Raw genomic sequence first — 21,641 nt, 5'->3', positions numbered from 1 at the left:
TATAAGTGAATAATATCAGCAGTTCAAGTGTTGAAATGTAGATCTTAAAGTACAAAAAGAATACAGAGAAGAAATAAAGAACTAACTTTCCGGGACATTTGGACCTTCTCTCATGAATAAGAGTTCCAAGTTGGGAAGATTTTCCAGGCAGAAGAAACAGTATGTGCAAAGGTCAGAGAGGTGTGGAAGAGCAAGGTGATCCTATGACTTACAATGGCTGGGCAGGCTTGAGCATCGGGGTGAAGTCTCCCTCCTAACCATCCTTCCTCCTTCCTCCTCTCTGCTCCATGGTGCCAACACATGATGCTGGTGATGAAGAGACTGAGCAAGAGTGGAGATAAAACAATAAAAATTAGGGCCTAAAAATTGGCAGCCTATGAACCACGTTATGTTAGCAGATGGTTTGCATTCAGTAGACAGCGTATTACAAAATAAAACAAACACACAAACAAAAAACCACATTGAGCTGACATTTAATAATTTGTGGTTTAGCCTAAAAAAAAACAAAAACAAAAAAAACCACCAAAAAACAAAAACAAAAAACCCACACCTGTATTTTTGGCTTCTCTTAAAGAATTGAACTATTTGGTCACATGTCATCCACATTTCTTCATAGCAATAATTTGCTGATGCTACTTTTTGTTGAGTCCGGTTTTCTCCATTTCTTCATAGTCCCCAACATTCCCTTTTGTACCCCCAGTAATCATCACCCTTGGACTGTTCTACATAAAGAAATTATTCTCTATTTATGTTTCACTCAAAGATGATAAAATCAGAGAAGGACCAGGGATGCTGCTTCTTTCAAAACACACGGGAGTGAGCACATTTAAAGGACGAGGGGGACTATTTCTACATGTTTGGTAAAAATTGCAAAGGAATCTATAAGCAAAGTTTAATAGGAGTGAAAATGAAAAAGTGATAAGCTCTGTCTTGGCAAGAGTTCACAAATGAGGGCTGTTTCTTCACAAACAGAAAAGGGTATTGAAGAATGAATAGGAGTTTTCCAGATGAAAATTAACCCCTTTGATAGGCGTCTATTCAATAAAACGTGGGGCCTAAGACAATCTATAATTTTGGAAGTGCGCACCTTTTTCTGTAATTAAAATGGATTGATAATCTCTCATTATAGGGCTACATATCATATGGCCATATTATTCCAGGCTATGTTTTAATTACCCTGACCTGAGGCCCTCTTTGAGCCCAGGGGTACCTGGAAGTTCTTTTTAATAAGGAGTTAATGCTCCAGGCTCAGTGCAAAGCCATAGCCACTCTCATATGAAAATGAGGAGTGGAGATACATTTCATAAATCAAAAGCTGGGGAAAATTAGTTAACCCAATATGTCCTGAGCTTTTCCATGCTTCCTTAAGGGGGTCCATTATGAATGAATACTTTGCTAGGTCACTGGTATATTTAAAGGGGAAAAGCAAAAAGCATCAGAACCTTGTGTGCATGTACATATAGGTGTGTTTTTTCAAACCACCACATTCCTTGAAAAGGCTAAAGCAAGTTAGCCTTCCTTCAGAATCCTGGCTGGCTGCCTAAACAGAGGCAGAGGTAGCAGACGCCTCTGCCATTAGCTAATTGAGAGATCCTTCCAGGTTCAGCAGTGGCTTGCTGTCCAAAGGTGTGGGTCCCAGTTCAGATCTGGGTGGAGGTAGATGTTTTACAGGGGTGTCCAATTGGTCTCGTCGGCTTGTGCCATGTATGGCACAGGTGAGTTAGTGTACACCTGCTGGAGAGGCCCTGGTGCCAGGGACATGCTCACAGCACCACTCAGCCTGGTCTGTTTGTGCTTTTGTCGTCGAGTGCTTTGCGACTAGACAGGGAGAGTGTAATAGCGTCCCCTCATAGCTGGAGGCTTGGAAAGAGGATGTAAGTGTGATTACTGCTGACAGCTAATGGAACATCACCGTTAGAGCCAGTAGTGGAGACGCTGCTTTTGGATGTCAGCTACTTTGGTTCCCATCCCAGAAAATTTCTCATAGGGAACTGATTGATCTTTCAACAAAATGACTGAACCAGCCAAGTTGTTCCTACCTCTTTCATTTCAGTTCCTCACTCCTAAACCACAAAGACAGATGGCAGTTAAGAGGTGAAATGTTTGCTGGGCAAAAGAAAGGAGCGTGGATGCCCAAGTCTTTGCCATCATTTCCTCTTCTGCAGAAAGAGCAATGACTGACTGACTGGGGGAGGAGAAGGAAAAAATGAAAGCTATCACATATGACTTGCACCCATCTGAATACATATTGGCTTTGGAGATATACACAACAGCTCAAGGTGGCTCATGAGATACGCTCATCATGATTGCCCCTATGTCTTATAATGTCAATGGAGACCACTAGAAATGTATTCCAGAATAATATAAGAACTCTCCCTCCTGGGCTCTGCCTGCTCATGCTTCCCTCATGCTCCCTTGGATTGCAAATTCAAGCTCCACACTTAAGCCTTTATTTAGCCATTTATTTCCAGCCTCAGCTCGGGAAACTTTTCTCTTGAGTATCTGCAATTTACTGCAATTATCTATATACTAGAGGCCCAGTGCATGAAAATTCATGCACTGAAGGGGGGTTCCTCAGCCCGGCCTGCCCCCTCTCACAGTCCAGGAGCCCTCAGGGGTGGGAAGCAACCCGGCGATCAGGGGAAAGCGATACCCCATCACACCTCTGCTGCTGCTACTGCCGGCAGTGTAAGCCTTGCCTGGCCCTGGTTACCTGAGCCTCGGGCAGCCCTGGGGGGCTGGGCAGCTGCCATCTGAGGCTTGCCTGTGCCTCAGGCTGGCCTTGGGCTGCTGGGGGGCTGAAGGGACTGGGGGACTCTGGAGGCAGGCACTCGGCAAGGCCGCACGTCTGCTGCCCCAGCGGGGCTGAGGGGACTGGGCATTGCCATCTTGTGGATGTAGGTGCTGCCATCTCTGAGGGCGTGGCAGTCAATTAGCATATATCCTCCTTATTGGCTGTGGGTGCTGCCATCTTTGAGGGTGGGACAGTCAATTAGCATATTCCCTCTTTATTAAATAGGATATAAAAGCCTAAGTGATCACTGACCATTCACTGTTCAACCAGTAGCTATGATGTGCAATGACCACCAGGGGGCAGATGCTCAATGCACAGGCATGGAAACATGGAACAGACTGATGAATCTTAGAGGGAAGCGGTGGAGGGGGGAGGGCAGAAAGAGATTAACCAAAGATCTTATATGCATACTAGGTCCCTCAGCCTGGCCTGCATCCTCTTGCAATCTGGGACCCCTCGGGGGGTGTCAGAGAGCCAGTTTAGTTCTGATACCCACAGGCCAGGCCGAGGGACCTCTAGTTGTATTATAATTATCCATGTAACTGACTTCTCAACAGTGAGCTCTCCTTCCTCTCCTCCTCCCCCATCCCCCATATATTGAAACAATATTTTTTCAGCAGTAATGTGCCACACAATATTCTAAACAGGAAGAATACAGGGGGAAAGGAAGGAAATATTAACAAATAAACAAAGAAAGGAACTGATTATTTTAAATGTCAGTAAGTACTGTGGTCTATTATTCAATCATTTAGAAGTGAAGCAGAGGCTAAAGAGGTTTCAGAGGAAACTGAGAAATACTGCCCATCAGGTGAGAGCATTCTAGAAAAGAAAGTGCTCCAAGAAGGAAGGATTGCTCAGTTTTATCAGTTGCCTCTGCCATTTGCGTGGGCAAGGGGAAGTCTTGAGGGACCTTCATCAGAATAAATCATAGGATGGTGGGAACAAAGACAATCCTGGAGGAAGGATGCAGAAAATAGAAAGATACGCATCCCGTTTCATTCATTTTGTACCATTTTTGTACCTCCAGTGTCTAGCACACAGTAGATACTTAATTGTTGACCTACTTCCACTGCGGCAGCCATTGAGGAGCAGCAGGCCTGGCTCTGCGCTACCCCATGACCGGGAGCCTCATCAAGGCCCACAAGGTGACCAAGAACATGAGGACGCTGAGGCACAGCCACCGCGGGCGTCTCACCAAGTTCCTATGGGACATGATCCTGGAGGTATGTGGCTTTACTTCCTGTCAGCAGCGCCCACGTTGCTGCTCATGGTCTCCAAGGATGAGAAGGTCCTAAAATTCATCAAGAAAAGGATGGGGACACACACCCATTCTAAGAGGAAGAGAGAGGTCCTGAGCAAAGTCCTTGCAGCCGTGAGGAAGGCAGCAGCCAAGAAGGACTGAGCCCTGTCCCCTCTGTAATAAAGCCTGTTCACAAACAAACAAATACATGTTGATAGAATATATGAATGTTCTGGCCCTTTGCTCCAGCCTATGTAGGTTTGAATTTCATTTTGGGTCCCATCTATCATATCCTATATAAGCATCTCTCGCAGCGATGACATTTTGCTGCATTAATTTATTTGCATGGACATCTCCCTCTACTAAACAATTCCTTGAGGGAAGGGGGTCTGTCACATTTTTGTATCCTGAAAATATAGGACACTGGTTCTGGGATATGGCAAGCATTTGGTTAACAAATATTGGATAAAGGCGTAGTTATCAGATAACAATAATATTAGCTCATTTTCCCCCCCTAAAATTAGCTAAACATTTCACATTCAAACGGAAGAGTAGCCTAGACAGAAGTCATCTGGAAAGGCCGTTTTAAACAGAACCAGGCTTTGGACAATACAATGAGACCCTTACAAATGAGAGGCATAAAGAAACAAAGTTGCAGAAGTGCTCAGGGTACCCAAGAAGTCATAAATCCAGAAATAGTCCAGAAAGGCCATTTTCTATATGAGCTACTCTCTGTCTCTTTCCCCCGCTGTCTCTGGCAGCCAGAGTGGTTTGTTTATTTACTTTCCGCGTCCCGGACACCTTGGAGGAGCTGCCCAGCCCTGACTCAGCGCAGCTGGACCTTCCCGGGCTGTCTGTCCCGGCAGCTGCTGCAGCTCCTCACTGCCTGCAGCGCTGTGCCAGCTGTCGCCGCCTGCATCACACCACAGTAATGGGAACAACTGGAAGCAATAATGTGTCTCCCCATTTGCCTAACAATACCAACATGGACAATAACTCAGAAGACTGAAGATTTGTGCTGTAATTTAATAAACCCCATGCACATTTCTACAATTGAGCACCACATCTGTGCAATGGATCCTCGAAGTATAATATTCTTTTATAAGGGACCATTAACCAATCTTAAGTTTATAGGTTTCCTTAAATCTTTTTCATCAGCTGTTAAACTACAGTAAAGAGAAAATTGCCTCTTATGAGACAAGGGACAGTAAAATACAAAGACTGTGATTAAACGTCAATCAATTAAGGATTATAATATAATAAAATGCTGACTGATGATTAAAATGAGCACATTCTAGGAGAATTATATAAGCAATATTAAGAAGTATTTTTGAAAGTCAGTTAGAATAAACTTCAACAAGATCACATTATCTATGAGTCTTTTTCTCCATAAGTAAAAAAAAGGTCGATAAGAAGCATTCTTCAGGTACTAGTACATAGGTCTCAAAATTCGCATTGAACTTCTATGCTAAGAAATGTTATTTTAGCTTCTTATTTTACTATTCCCCAGTCTCCAGAATTTTAAATTCTTTTCTGAACAGAATAAATAATGGCATTTTTGTTTCAGCTGGTTTTCCACCAGTGTGTGCAGCTGGGCAACAGTTTATGAAAATGGGTTGTGCTGTAAAACCACCAAACAAACATTGCAATTGAGGTAACAAAACAGATTGGAACTGAGGGCCCCGGAAAGGAGCTCTGGGACTGTCTATAAAACGTCCAACCTAAGCCTTCCTGAAACGGTGCCTTATAGAATTTCTTTCTCTGAAGGTCAGAACACACTTCTGTCTAGGATGAGATCACCTTCTGCTGCCAAAGAGTTGCAAGTAACCAAGGCGACCCATTGTATTTCTGCCTTCCATAGGCTACACATCTTCTCCATCAGCATCTTCATTTGGGCTGGAGTGATGACGGGAGGCCCGAGCAAACTACTTCAGGTTTGGTCACCTCGCACACCAAAAAAGACTCAGTGGCTTCTTTCTCGTTGCTCTGGCTGTCATATTTTTCTCCAAGTATATTAGTGGCAGCAGGCCATTTTTTTCCGTGCTGAGCTGCTCCTTCCTCAGACCTTCTCTTCCACATTGCCTTCCCAAAGCAATTTTCCTGCTACACTGTTTGTACCTGGTCCCTTTGGAGCTCCAAAGGCATCCAGACTCCTGCCAGTTTGCAGGGAGCATTTTGAAGCTTGTTGCAACAGCTGGCTTATATGAGCCTTGGAGGAAAAGCATGCATACACGTGGTAGCACATTTGACGCACTAGAGCAGCTGGCAAAGTAAGCAGAGACCAAAGGTGTGGGTAGCTCACAGCTTTGCTAGAAACTGTGCTGGAGGAGCCTTGCACAGAAGACAGAAGCATAATTAATGGATAAATCCCAGTGCAGCCTGGCTTCTGCCCTTGTCACTCTATGGGAACTACTCCAATGAAGGTCACCGATGACCTTCTAATTACCCAATTAGATGGATGCTTTTCAGTCAATGTTTTCCTAGGCATCTCTGCTGAACTTGGCAGGATGTTTGAGTGACATGCAGAACATCACACACTCACTAAGGAAGAAAGCTGAAATTTGAAACAGGGAGGTTTAACCTTAAATTCAAGATCTGCATATTGAACATGGTTGCCTAGTTGTTCAATATTTCACAGAGATTATAAAGAAAGGATGAGTGGGAGAAAATGATGGATTGACTACTCTTATTTTCTCTCCTTTGTAGAAAAGACCCAACATGACAGTAATGATATTTTAAGAAAGTATAAAGCCACAAGGAAAGAAAGGCAGTGGAGGACAAGAGATTTCTAGAAACTTTTGAAAGATAGAAATAGGAAAATACCCAAAATGCATGCAGGGATCAGAAGAAGCATTCTAAAAATCCATGAGTAATAGTTAAGATATCTCTATATTTCTATACCTCTCTCTATATCTCTATATCCATCTACCATTTAAAGAATATAAAAGAAACAAAACAACTTTCCCAGCAGAACAAACTCTAAGGACACCAAGTCCTGAGGGAAGTGGAGGTGAGCTTTAGATGAAACAAAGCCAGATGGGTTGAAAGCCTGTAGATAAAGGAGTCGCTGCCCTCGATCTCATTCCCTTTCCTTTGAAACAAAGTCACTGTACTCCTTCCTCCAAACCAAGAGGAACGTAGAAAGCTTGGTTACTGGAAAAAATCAATCAGAAAAAACTTCAGACTTGGGGTACGGAGGTGGGCTAAGTGAAGTGAAGCTAAGACCAGAAAAAATGAAGAATTAGTGGAATTTCTAGCCTCTTCATCCTATTTGCAATTCTGCTTCTAAAGGGTCTGTATTCAGGCCTAGCACACCAAAAGAGACACTCTTCTTCCCCCTCTACCCCTTGTTCCTAGATTTTTTTCCTGGATAGCTGAAATGCTACAAAGAAGGTGGGAATTCTATACATGACAAAGCCAGGTAGCCACCTGATCACCATATGATGATGTTGACAAGACTCATTCACATAGAGCTTCCAATAAGCTCTGTATTTCTGCCTATAAATTATGAACGAATGGCTGCTGAGTAATTCTTTCACAATGAAAAGTCAAAAAATGAACAAATAGAAAATAATAACAAATAAACAAAACAAGGAACTCTGTATAACACATACCAAGGCAAGGAGAAAAAGAAATTTAAGCTAACGTCATTACAGAAAAGAGCATTGCCTTCGCAAAATAAAACTCCCAGATAACAAGAAAGAACTCAAATAACGCAGATGATAAATGCACTAGAAGAGTTAGAAGATAAATGCAAGATCAATCAAGGTGTATAAAAAGGGCAGGTATATGGAAAATATGAGAAATAGTTCAGAAAATTAGAGATTAGTAACAAGTCACATATAGCAGGTCTGGAACAAGCAAAAACAAAAACATGGAAGAAGAGAAATTGTCAAATAAATAAAAAACAAAAAAATTTCCCCAAATGGTTAGACATGAATTTGTAAATTGAAGGAGTCCACCAATTCAACACACACACACACACACACACACACACACACACACACACACACACACACACTAAACTTAACCTAGGCCCATTACTATAGAACTTTAGAACCCTGGAGATAAAGAATGATATTTAAAATGTTAGAGATGATAGATAGATAGATAGATAGATAGATAGATAGATAGATAGATAGAATGAGAATCATAGAAAAAAAAGATGACCAATAATGCTTCATGAGACTTCTCAACAGCAACACAGGAAGCGAATAGACTAAAGAACAATGATTTCAAATTTTAGTGGGAAATAATTGTATTAGTAAGATACTAGACCATGTGCTCCAGCAAAGTGAATAAATAAATCAGGATCAAATGCCAAGAAGGGCGTCAGAATTTTTCTCAAAAGCAACCAGAGGAGAATACAAGGCTGTGGGAATGAGGTCTCCAAGGGGAAAATGGAAATGGTGCATTATCTATTTGATTATTTTGAAAATATATTAACAGACATTAGAAAAATATGTTGGAGCACCTGACCAAAATAAATGAGTACTCTTTTTATAGAAAACTAAGCAGATAAAAATGATGTAATTATTACTCAAGGAAAAGCAAAAGTTAAACTAGAGAAAAAAAAATTACTGAAGTGTGCTCCTTGGCTCAGGAATGAACAGTATTCACATCCTATATAATAAAAGCCTAATATGCTAAGTGTCTGGTGGTCTGCTCAGCCAATCAAAGTGCAGTATGCTAATGATATGCTAAGGCCACTCAACCACTGCACTGACCACCAGGGGGCAGACAGTTGACTGGTCAACCAGTCACTATAACATGTACTGACCACCAGGGGGCAGATGCTCCAACTGTTAGGTTAGCTTGCTGCTGCGGTCCAGCCGATCAGGACTGAGTTAGACGGGCTGGACACACCCTGGAGCCCTCCCACAGTCCCTTCCTGGCTGGGTGGGTTGAAAGCCTGTAGATAAAGGCTTTTACCTACAACCTCCCGTGTCCCTCCCCAGCCTCAATCCTGCACCAGTGGGGTCCCTCGGCCTGGCCTGTGCCCTCTTGTAATTCGGGACCCCTCAGGGGATGTTGGAGAGCTGGTTTCAGCCCGATCTCGCTCAACACAGGAGCTGCCCCCTGGTGGTCAGTGTGCTTCCCCAGGGAGTGCGCCGCTCAGCCAGAAGCCAGGCTCACAACTGGTGAGCACAGGGTTGGGGGGGGGGGCTCTCCCACCTCCGTGGCAGTGCTAAGGATGTCCTCTCCCCATGGCCCTAAGCCATCAGTCAGACATCCCCCGAGGGCTTCCAGACTGCAAGAGGGTGCAGGCTGGGCTGAGGGACTTCCCCCTGCCCCCAAGTGCATGAATTTCATGCACTGGGCCTCTAGTTTTTTAATAAAAAATGTTACAAATCTAAGAGAAAGACAGAGAAGTCAGAAAACTCTTCATCTACCACTACAGGAAGTTAAGAAGATAATGTGTGATAAATAAAGAATTTAGGTCACGAGCCTGTTACCTGGAAATATGAGAGTAAATATTAACACCTGAAAGGGTTAACAGTGGTGGCCTCTGGGATGATGTCCTGGGCATGGTGAAAAATATGGCAGGAGTATTTTTCATTATGTCATCTAGTATTCTATGATTTTAAAGAACTATATGCATATGTTCTCTTTATATAGCTAATAAGTAATTAAATTTTTAAAATTTAGAAAAATACCAATGATCTCTAGGTGATTTTGCTGTATTCTTCCCAATGGGGCATGCTCTTGCTTCTTCTGGTTGGGAATCACCAAGCTTTTGGATGAAATGTACTGGTCAGTAGCCATTGGAAATTTGGCTCCTTTTCCAGTTATTTCTCAATGTCCATTAATTATTCAATATTCAGGTTGTATGTGTGTACACCCCTCTGTGTACATTTAGAGGTTAGTGACCAAAAAGCTTTGAGGACCAAGAATAAAAAGAACTTAAGGTGCTAATGGGATTTCTAATTTAGAGACTAGACCAACAATTGTTCAATTCTGTGTCATTCAATATGAATTTAGCAGGGTCACTCATATCAGTAATATCTCTTTAGTCTAATTATTACAAAATAGAGGGAAATCACTAAGGTATTTTTTAAAAGTATATATTTTAATTTGATTTCAGAGAGAGGAAGGGAAAGGGATACAGAGATAGAAACATCAATCAGCTGCTTCATGCATGCCCACTACTAGGGCTTGAGTCTGCAACCCCAGACAGGAATCAAACTAGCAACCTCCTGGTGCATGGGACAATGCTCCACCAAATGAACCACAGCAGCTGGGCAAGGTGAGTTGTTTTAAAATATTTTAGCATTTTGAAATATAACACATATAAAGAAAAGTGCCCTAACTATAAAACAACCTTAATAAATTACTACAAAGTCAATCTCAGAGTAATCACCATTCAAGGCAAGACATAGAACATTGTGGGGCACCCTAGAAGTCATCTGCATTCACCTTTCTTACTGTAACCACTATCTTGACTTTTATGGCAATCTTCCTTTTCTTTTATTTGTGGTTTCAACACTGGGGTATGTATTTAATTTAATTAAGTCCGGGATTAATTTGGAGTTTAAGCAAACTGGAGCTTCTAGTTGGCTAAATGGAGTCAGGGTGAGGTCTGGCTGGTGTGGGGAGGAAATTGATGGACTTCAACACCTCAACATGCCGTAAGTACTTTAGATCAGGGTTTCTCAACCTCAGCACAGTGACCTCCTGGGCTGGATAATTCTTTGTTGTGGGGACTGTCCTGTGCTTTGTTTAGCAGTACCCCTGGCCTCTACCCACTGGTTGCCAGTAGCATCACTCTTCCAGTTGTAACAACCAAAAATGTCAGAAGATATTCCCAAATAACCCCTAGGAAGAGGGCAAAATTATCCTCTGTTGCAAAACCACTGCTTTAGACGAATTAAAGGACTACTGTTGTCCAAAATGCCACTTGATCTAAAAAGTCAACTGCAGGCCCTTTGGGGCATTCTACTACCTAGTCCTAGCCAAACGGTGGATACGCCTGCCTGAAAGTTCTAGACTATTTCACAACTCAGCCAGAGGCTGCAAACTCTGGGGAGAGTTAGCCAGATTCAGTGGTCTGAAGGTCAACTCCAGTGTCCCGGGTGGTAAGCCTTTCAAGATGGGATGCTCCCACTCAAATGACTGAATGCCCAGCAGTTTCTCAAAGAATCGGCGGATGAGACATTATTCAGTGATTTCTTTCCCCATCACTCCCTTTGCATTTTTGGACCTTTAAAAACTGCCAACTTAAGAAATGGTCATATGGTATTAAATGTGTCAATATTAAATGTGTCAAGTGTATCGTAGTACATTATGAATGTGTACTCATATATAAGTATAACAATGTATTTTATAATGTTGTAAATATGCACACATCTGTACTTATAAACACATCTGTAAACTGTAATAAAATACATATTACATGAAGTGAGATATCAGTATTAGAGGATACAATCTGAAGAATGAAGAATGGGTGATCGAGTCCCAAATCTGATATTTACCGGCTGTTCAACCTTGAGCCAGTTCCTTATCCCTCTGAACTTCACCTTTCTCACTCACCATGAAACTCACCAAGCACACCTCTTAGGGTGTTTTTTTTTTAATCTAGTGATATGAGAAATGTGAAAATGTGTTATAAACAATAAAGCACTATGATAATTGGTTGCATTGCCATTTTCTAAAGCTTCAAGGAGAAAAAGAGATTCAGGGCTTGCATACAATACTGTAGGGCTTCTCATAATGGTTTCTTTTTATTGGACTGATGGGCCAACAGCAGAGTAAGAATTGACCCCTGAGGCAGAACTGCAGGCGTATAAAAGTTCACATTTGCTCCTGGACACTCTTCAGGTGTCAGAGGGTCTTTCCTGATTTTTGGGATCTTGTTTCTCCCACTCATTTTCCCTTTCACATAAAAGGTAAGTATTTAGTTAATGTATTTATTGCTTATTCTAAATAAATCTCAGTGAGGCACCATTGATCTTTCCATGTTGCAGACTCCTGTGGTCAGGGTTCACACCCCTGCTTTTTGCTTTGTCCAGTGACTGACAGAGCACCACATGCAAGGAGTTACCTAATGATGTCATGGGATTAGAGGAGTAAGTTCTGGAAGAATGTGAGGGATCCTGGTCTGGAGATGAGCACCAGAGTCCTCTGCTGGCGTAGAGTGATGGTAGGACAGGAGGAGAAACTGTGTTAGACAGGGTAGCTAGGAAAGACTTCTGAGTAGATGATATTTGAAAAGATATCTGCATGATGAGAAGAAGAACAGCCATTATGTATTTTGATTCTCTGTCATTAGGAGCATACCTAGACCATGATAATTTTTAATTATGCGATCAATATTCATTTATATAAGTAGAGATATAGATAGTGTATTTAAAGCCATCCAGGATAATCTCATCTCAAATGAGATTATTTGAATATTTACATTAATTACATCTGCAAAGACACTTATTCTAAATAAGGCCATATTCTAAAATTCCAGACAAATGTCTATTTTGGGGTGCAGTATTAAACCACTACAATCATATAAGAAATTCATAATGTTGATACTACTTCTGCCATTAATAAATGACATAAGTGGCACTACAAGGCTATATTTGCTTATTACTATTGCTCTCATATAAAATTACACTCATAGAATTACACTTTTGAGATAACCCATTTTTCTACAAAGGTACTCTTTTATAAATCATATAAATTACCTGGAACTATTACCCACATTTGTACTTTAATTTTATGTTCAAAGCAAAATTATACCAAGGTTGTATATTCCAGACCGTAAGAACTGTGTTACTTTCATTGACTTTGTTGTAGGTGCAGTGGAAACATTTTCAATAATAATGTTCCAATCTATAAAATAGACCCAATCACCCGATGGACGGTGTGGATTTAGTTTGCCTCAGTTTAAGTTTCCATCTTTCAGAATGTGAGGAAAGTTAGATAATCAATATTCTTGACCTACCAGCCATGCTAAACTTTTATGGCTGCCTACCCCTAGAGAGATGCCATTTTCTTTGCATTGAAAGATTTGCAAAGTATCTGGACCAAAGTGACTAGAATTGCCCTTATTCACAAAAGGCCTCAGCGAGCAGATTAAAAACCAATTCCCTTCCTCTGCTGCCTTTTCATCTGACTCTTGTGGTCATTTTTGCTGATGTCAGCTGCACTCTCCCCAGCTATCACTGTCGTTTTCCTACAGAGATGGATGACTGAGCGGACTGGTGGCGTAGCTATCCATCACATATGCCTATGGATGATCAAGGCCATGTCTAAGGCTCCAATAAGTGTGGCTTGCATCCAGCAACATAGCCCTCTGTGCCACCCACAGAGAATCAGGGAACCTGAAAGATTTTCTACTTATTTCAGAATGCTGCTAACTGCTCACCTACTGAGATCGAAAAGTGGAAACAAAGATGAGATGAAAAGTAAAAAGGAGATGGAAAAAACTGAATAAAGATATCCAGGAATTGAGGCACTGGGTTCCAGGGGCTCTTTGAGCTTGCTGCTTTTGTGGAGAGCAGTTTGCCAAGACTTAGTATACAAATAATAATGCCTTTGTGGGTCAAAGGACCTAGAGCCACTGAATTAGGCATATACCTGGGTGTCAGAGAGGTGAATTGCTGCTCACAGAGATATGGAAAAATGTGTTTCTTGATGATCCTCCAATATTAAATACCTAGATGTCCTGAGAGCTTAATAAACATTACAGAGGGACCTAGTTCCTCCTCTAGAGATTTTACTGCCATAGTCATTCTTTTAGTATTATTAGGCAGGCCTGCTTACTGATTCACTGGTGAACTCCAAAGAGGTGCAGTGAATGCAGTGAGCAACTCAGAGTTAACGACTATTTCAATAAGAAGGATTCAGATTTATAGCTTAAGTCATTTAAGACCCATTTAAAAAAAAACACACACAGAAAAATGAATAGTAGTGACAAAAATTTTTTAAACTTAATTTATGAAAAATGTAAGTATCTTCTACATGGGCCAGGAAAAATCTTTGGAGTGTACGTGAGTTGTCATGCTCTCCCTGTCCAGGGTCGTCCTTCAGCAAACACTAATTGAACACCTACCACTTGGATTCAGGTAAAAGGCCTTGCATCTGAGGAGTGCACAGTCTGTCTAGGGGCACCAAACTCACGGATCCTCATTTTGTCTCACTTTAGAAATACACCAATTTATGCCTTCTGCCCATTTTCTAAGCTGAGAACCTGTGTCTTCTACAGTAGTAAATAGAACACATAATAACTGATCTATGCTAGCACTGGGGTTACAGAGAACACCCAGAAAGCCTCCTACATCCTCTGATGTAGTAGGGACAGTGTATGGGTGACTTCTGGAGACAGCATCGTGGCCTGGGTTAGAGTGCTGTCCTTGCCAAGATTTTAAACTTCTACCACAAAGAAATGAGTACGTCACATAAAGCACGTCAGGAAGATATTTTTAAGAGGCTCATACTCTTCCTATGTAGTTGTCCAGTGCTGGGTCACGAGGGAACTGTTTTCAAATATGACTTGATGTATTCATACAAATTTTACATATTGTACATTCAATATATCTTATGCATTGAACTAGTCAAAGTCACAGCTGCTTCAGAGATCTTTGTCTTTAATGAGACTCATCAGACAAGAAGACTGTTGAAATGTTACGAAGAAAACCAACAGTATTACATTATGAGCACAGCTAGTACCATTTTTCATTCAATATGATGCTGTTCTGATTGGAAATCCATAATCTGCTATTAACCCTGAGATTTTCCTTCCAAACAGTGGACAAACAAAATGATTTTTCCCCCTTTAGAACTACTCTTCTCTGGAGCCTCATCTCCTAAAATGTGCCAAGTTTAGCTTTTTATTTATATTTTTTGTATCACAATATAAATGTATTGTGCCTGCAAGAACATTGCAAAATTTAAAAGCTCAGAGAAGATGAGTGTCTTTCCAAACTTGACAGCAATCGGCGGAATTAAGCTGCTACTGCTGCTGACTGCTTAGCCCACACTCTTTACCTGAGAGGAGGGAGAAGGTTTGGGCTCTCCTTTAGCTTTTTATCATTCCAAGATCAGCTGACATCGGTTAGCTCAACAAATCCTAAAATTAGGTAAAATAAATCATTTGTATTATCTTGCTGCACGTATGAATTCCCGGTACCCAGCTGAGAGGTCAGTGGGGGGCTGGAATCCAGCCCACATTTGGTCATCAAGCTATGGGCCACGCCCTAGAATTCACTCCAAGAAAAAGGCACCACATTCTGATTTGCACAAAGACACCAGATCAGCTGCTGGCCACCCTGTGCATAGCGAGATCTACAAATGGGTTGAGGGGTCCAATTCAGCTTTCATTCTTCTTAATACTCCCTGCGTTCCTAAGCACATAGCTCTTCCTCTCCATTTATTGGAACAGGCCTCAAACCAATTCATGACACCTTTTAAATTCAACTAGTTTGGAAGGGTGTAAGAAGAAATTTTTATGTTTCTTTTATTTTTTATTTTATTTTTATTTTATTGATTTTTTACAGAGAGGAATGGATAGGGACAGAGAGTTAGAAACATTGATGAGAGAGAAACATCGATCAGTTGCCTCCTGCACACCCCCTACTGGGGATGTGCCCACAACCAAGGTACATGCCCTTGACCGGAATCAAAACCAGGACCATCTGGTCCGCAGGCACTCTATCCACTGAGCCAAACCGGTTAGGGCTTTTATGTTTCCTTTACATTTAAAAGCATTTCTGGTGATCTATACGTATTGCTGTGCTATGGCATGACTTGTCCATATTCTGTAGCACCTCCAGTTTGGGGAAATACATGCATTATGGCTATTACTAGATTAGATGCTATGAGGAATGAAAAAAGAGGATTGTGGGCATCTGGGTTTATTTACATTGCATAATGTGTTTGTGCACATTTAGAAGATTTTGTTCTTGTTTTTGTCCAATTTGGAGTCTAATTTGGATAGTTAGAGTATCCTATCTCTTTCATGTGCTGCATAGTAAGTTGATTGTTCTTCAAGGCCTTATGTCACCTCTTCTGTGAAGCCTTCCCACTATCAGGCAGTGGCCTACATGTTCCCTTCCCATGAACACATTTATTGCAGTCTTTGCCACTGGTAGTGTGTATCTGCCAGCTCTATTGGGCCAGCCAGGCGATGAATGAGTTCTTTGAAGAGAAAGGCTGCACCCAATACATTTTTGCAGCCCCAGAGTCAGGGGAGGGGGAGCCTGGACACTCTGTGATGCAGAGAATGCTAATTGAGTCCAGGTGAATGCATGATTCCTGAAGTGTGATCGTTAGTTAATCTTTGAGGGTTATGGCTTCTTTGAAAATGCTTTATACTCTCTTCCCAGAAAAAAAGTACATATATGCACACTCACATTTTGCACAAACTTTTTAGCTGTTCTTTGGCCCTCTCCGAAACCCTTCATGGACCTTCCTGAACTCAGATGAAGAACTACTTGCTAAAGGAAATAAATAAATATCCTTGCTAAGATAAAGTGCTAAACATTTCCCTGCTATTTCCTTCACTCAAATATTTATTGTGCTGGATGCAGAAGATGCTGCGATGAATATCATGCAGTACTCACCTCCCAGAGAGACTAACACATGAGTCAATAATGATACTAGGGCATGGTAAGTATTATTGTAGCAATGTATGTAGAATGATGGCCTTAGAGAAGTGGCTTTCAGATTCATGATTTTATGGACTAAAATTTTCATTCATATATATATATATATATATATATATATATATATATATATATATATATATACCCATACAAGTGGTTACATTTTTATCCCAAATCAGTAACCAAAGGACTTGTATGCATGCCTATAAGCCTAACCAATGGACACAGACACTAGGGGGGTGAGAGCATTAGTTGGGGTGTGAGGGAGGCAATGGGGGAATAAGGACAGATATGTAATACCTTAATTAATAAAAAAAAAATGTGGTTTTTTAAAGTTTCTACTACCACCCCCATTTCAAAAAGTCTGACTTCCCCAAAAGAAAGAAAATATATAATTTTGGAACAAAAAAACCCCTTTTTAATTGATCACATCTAATTTTGTGAGAATAAATTTTTTCTCATTTTATTGTGGACCTCTGAAATCTTCTCATACATTGGCACCAGACACTGAGTATTTGAATTTCACTACCTTAGGGAGCCATTGAAGTCAGTCCCCAGAACTGTCCAAATTGAACCTTAAGGGATCATTGTAGAGTCAGAATGGGGAGAGAACCAGAGGGACACATTTATTTCAGGCAGATACAATAATAGCTGAAAGACTCAGAGACTAATTACACATAATATGCAGATAAGGTAGTAATGGGGTGAGCTCGAAGGTGAAATGGGCAAGCGTTGGGAATTCTTAGGAACTGGACTTACGCAGAGGAAGGACATTACGTGCTGGTTGGGTGCAGAGGCCAGTGCAGAGGGAAGCTCTAAGAAGTTTGGGGCCCCTGTATGAAGAATTGCTCACCCTGAAACCATGTGTAAGAGCAAATTAGCCAGGAAGACACTCCTCCTGGCAGTGTAAGAGAAGAGAAAGGAGGGTTGGGAGGCAGGGAGGAGAGCCTGAGTCTGTGCTGGAAGAGACAAGGGCAGGCAGGCTGCAGAGTGGAATTTGCACCAGAGACTGATGGGAGGATAGGACAACCAGCTCAGGGCAAACATTCAGAAAGTCATTCAGTAGGTAAGGTCAAGAGGGCCTTTATTTGCTAGTTAGAAATGGAAATAGAGTATAAATATAAATTCAAGATATAAGGAAGAAACAGAAGAACCCGGGGTAGATCTATATCCACAGAATTAATATTATCTTATTTTAAAATAATTTAAAGGTATCCTCTTCTATTCCCTATATGCCATGATTTTATTTAATCAGCTTATTTAGCTAATCAAACCTTAGTAAATACATGTGTCATTTAAAAATATTTCTCACAATTGTATCAATCTTATTGAATGGTGTTTGTTGATGATGATTTTTTAAACTTTCAGCTCTGAAAGAGTTTATAAACAGATTACTCAGATAGTCTAGCTAATTTAAAGTAATTTAAAATGTTATGTGATCCAAAATTACTTTCTCCGATGAATTGTAGATATGTGTCCCACATCCAACCCATGGCTACTGCTACTAAATAATTCTCTATTAAGAAAAATAAGCCTTTAATGAAAGGCACTGTTAATATTTCTGGGTCTGTTTCCATTGGGAGAATATTGTACATTATCAAAGCTCACTCTCAGATGCTTTCTGTTTATGGCATGTAAATAGTTAAAAGCCGTCTTTCCCCAGAATCACTGTTTCCTACCAGCCTTTTCCTCCACCTAAGATTATCCTTTTAAATTTTTAACAAATAATTTTTAGACACATTTCTTATTATAGCATTACCACAGCCAGCACAAACATCTTCCTTTTCCTTTCTCCCGCCACGTGTACACATAATGGAGTTTCTTATTAAATATACATGCAATTCCTTATTGCATACAAATGTACCTCATCAAAGAATAAGGGAGACCCTGAGACTCTGCTATCGATTGATCATAAAGACAGGGTAATATCTGAATGATCTTCTTGCGTTCTCTAAAACAACAACAACAACAACAACACCAAAAAAAACCCTGAAAGAATCATGTAACTTTAGCGACCATCATAAGGAGCTCTGATGTGGTTCCCTTCTTACATATTTATTAGGCTGCTTTCTTACATATTTTTTGAGAACATGAAAAGCAAAACTGCTTTCCTTCTTTCTGAAGAGAAAATACAAAAGTCACGGTTTTTGTCTTCATGGGCAATACACTTGTCTTTGGGGAAGATGCCAGTCTGAATGAAGAAAGCCACACACTATGGGCGTGGGGTGGGGGACTCATATTAAAATGAACCAGTAGTCAAATACTTTCTGAGAGTTCAAATGCTTAGAGGAAACGCCATGCGGTGCCACAGAAGGTCTTTTGAATAAGTAAGGAAGAAGAATATTTCTCATATCCAAACAATTTCATTTTTACATTAGATGCAGATGAGTTGAAATTTATAAACATATGAGGCAGGGGAGACGGAGAAAATCAGAAGCCGAATTAAGGAATAATAGTCTGGAAGAACTAATAGTCTATTGTTAGGTTGTAGGTGCAGGCTTCCTCAGAAAGCTGCTCTCCGTCGGCTTGGGAGTGCTGAATTCACTGCTGGAAAACACACCAGGACGGGTGACTTGCGCCAGGGCTGCACACGCTAGGTGAAACGTATCTATTGACTTACAAGCTGGATGCATGTGTCAAAATGCAATCGGGTATTTTTGTAATAATAGCGAGCAGGCACGGCTGTAAATTATTTATGGGGCACATTCAGTGCAAACAGGTTCGTGCACACATCCTCTTCAGCTTGACCGCCCTGGTTTTAGATCACGCAGGCATTCAACTCCTCAGAGAGCTGCTCTTATCACTGCACATCCTAAGAGGGGGCCCGAGCTGCAGCCAGTTCCACCGCTCACAGCGGCGCGGCCACTGGCTAACGCTCTACCTCAAGGTTCAGTGAGTAAACACGGTCCCTCTGCCCGCTCTCACGCCCGCCTGGCCCGGCTGATGTCAGGTAATATCAGACATGAAGGCGGATCGATCCCCGAGCGGAGGCAGGGCGGTGCTCCGCTATCTGTGTGCAGAAACATGGAAGAAAGTGCACAGACAAGGCCACCGGTGATCTTAACGCAAGCTGACAGTTCACTAATGCCATGTTTCGGAGGCCAGGAAGGGCTGGCTAGCCAGCCAAGTCCTCGGTTTAGATTTAAATAAGCGTGACGCCCCACTGCAATCCAGGGCATGGATTCCCCCTTCTGCCTCGGCGATTTCAGCCAGGGCCGCTGCCATCTCTTCTCCGTGATCAATGTAGGCAGGTGGGCTTCTCGCAGTGCCATACAGACCGCCTGAAAGGCTACAGCTTTTACATTTTAAGAACTAAAACCACAAGGGAGAGCCAAGTCTCTGTTAATATTTCAGGAAGGCTTCCGCCTCCCCAAACAGGCAATTAATGAGATACGGACCTCAGATGTCCCAGGTCAGATAACTATACATTTCTCTGTACCTTCTTTGTCCTTTGAGATGAAAAGATATTACAGACTTTCTACTGCGTAATATGGAAGAACTATTTTGTCATAAGAGATCGCAGCTTTTATCTATGGGGCTTAGAACAAGAAGTGGGTTAAACTAGCTATCTAGTCTGCAATTTATAAACATAGTAAAAGAGATGCCAGCACAACTGTCGGGGCCAAACTGGGAAAGATAATGGGCACTGCCAGATGGAAAGAGTGGAAAACAAAACCTGTGGGTTCTAGAATCAGCTCTCTTTAGGATTTGATAGCAACAGTTTCTCTCCCAAATTGTTTTGCAGAATGTGAGAAAGCAACGGATAAAAACATCTCCATGGCTCAAAGGGCATGGTACCAGAGATCAGAAACCCTGGTTCCGCCACGTAAAAGCCTGTATGACTTAAAACCATTCATTTAACTTCTCTGAGAGCCAGTTGCTCCATCTATAAAATCTTAAAAATAAAATCCTCCCTGAATGTCATTTTGTTGTAAGCACGAAATAACATGATATAAAGAAAGAAGGTAATTGCGGTAGTTTGTATGGTGAAACGCGCCCCCCTCCCCCCCCAGCAAAAAAAAAAAAAAAAAAAAAGCCATTTCTAAATGTCTGGAAGCTGTGAATGTAACCTTAGTTTGAAGAAAACATAAAAATTCAAATGCATTTTTCAATGATTTGATTAAGTTAAGGGTCTTGAGCTAGAAATCGTCCTGGATTATCCGCGTGGTCTCCAGATCCAATGACAAGTTCTCTAAGAGGCACAAAGAAGAGAAGACAGAGATGGAGGAGGAGACCCTCTGAAGAGGGAGGCAGGGATTGAAGTTATGCAGCCACAAGGCAAGGAAGCCAACAGCCACGGGAAGCTGGAAGAAGTTAGGAGGGATTCTCCCCGAGAGCATCAGGGGAGAGTGGCCCTGCCAACACTTTGATTTTGGACTCTGTGAGAGAATACACTTTGTTGTTTTATTCAAGCCACTAATTTTGCGGTAAATTGTGACAACTGCCACAGGAAAATAATATAGTTATGATCAGAGTGGGGATTAGGAGGGTAAGGTGAGGAAGGCTTTTACCTCTGGCACAACATTTAAAGTACCCCCCCCCACCCAACTTAGTAAGATAAATAATATTTTAAGGCAACAATTAAAAAAATCAAAATCAATGGAAAAAATCCATGATGAAAAAAATATTCAATCTTCTAGGTGATGAAAGATTTGTCTTTGATGCAGATGAAATATCCTCACATTATTACAATAATAAGAAGAAAATGAGGTGAGACAACATTTTTCTGTTAGAGCATTTAACTGAAAAGTGTCAGTAATTACGCCTGTTTTTGGTTGAATTATGCTTTGGAGACTGGTATTTTGAAAACCATAATAAGTGAAAATATAAGGTCCTCAGAGACAAATAGAATCCTATTCACAAAGAAAGGTTTCAAGAATAAAATTGGTTCTGGTCTCTGGCTGAATATTAGAATCTCAGTGCCCAGGATGCATCCCAGACAAATTAGATCAGAATCTTTGGGCTTGGGACCCAGGCATCAGACTTGGGGTGCCCAGGAGATTTCAATAGT

The 21,641-nt window shown here is 41.3% G+C and overlaps 1 pseudogene; it reads left to right on the top strand.

Moving 5' to 3' along the window:
* Window positions 1-1,702: 1,702 nt before the first annotated feature.
* On the top strand, window positions 1,703-4,196 carry LOC132226749 (large ribosomal subunit protein eL36-like; annotated as a pseudogene).
* Window positions 4,197-21,641: the final 17,445 nt, after the last annotated feature.

The sequence above is a fragment of the Myotis daubentonii genome, chromosome 2, assembly GCF_963259705.1.
Source record: "Myotis daubentonii chromosome 2, mMyoDau2.1, whole genome shotgun sequence".
Lineage (NCBI taxonomy): Eukaryota > Metazoa > Chordata > Mammalia > Chiroptera > Vespertilionidae > Myotis > Myotis daubentonii.
Note: the sequence above shows the minus strand (reverse complement) of the source record. Positions and strands in the feature narration are given on the sequence as shown.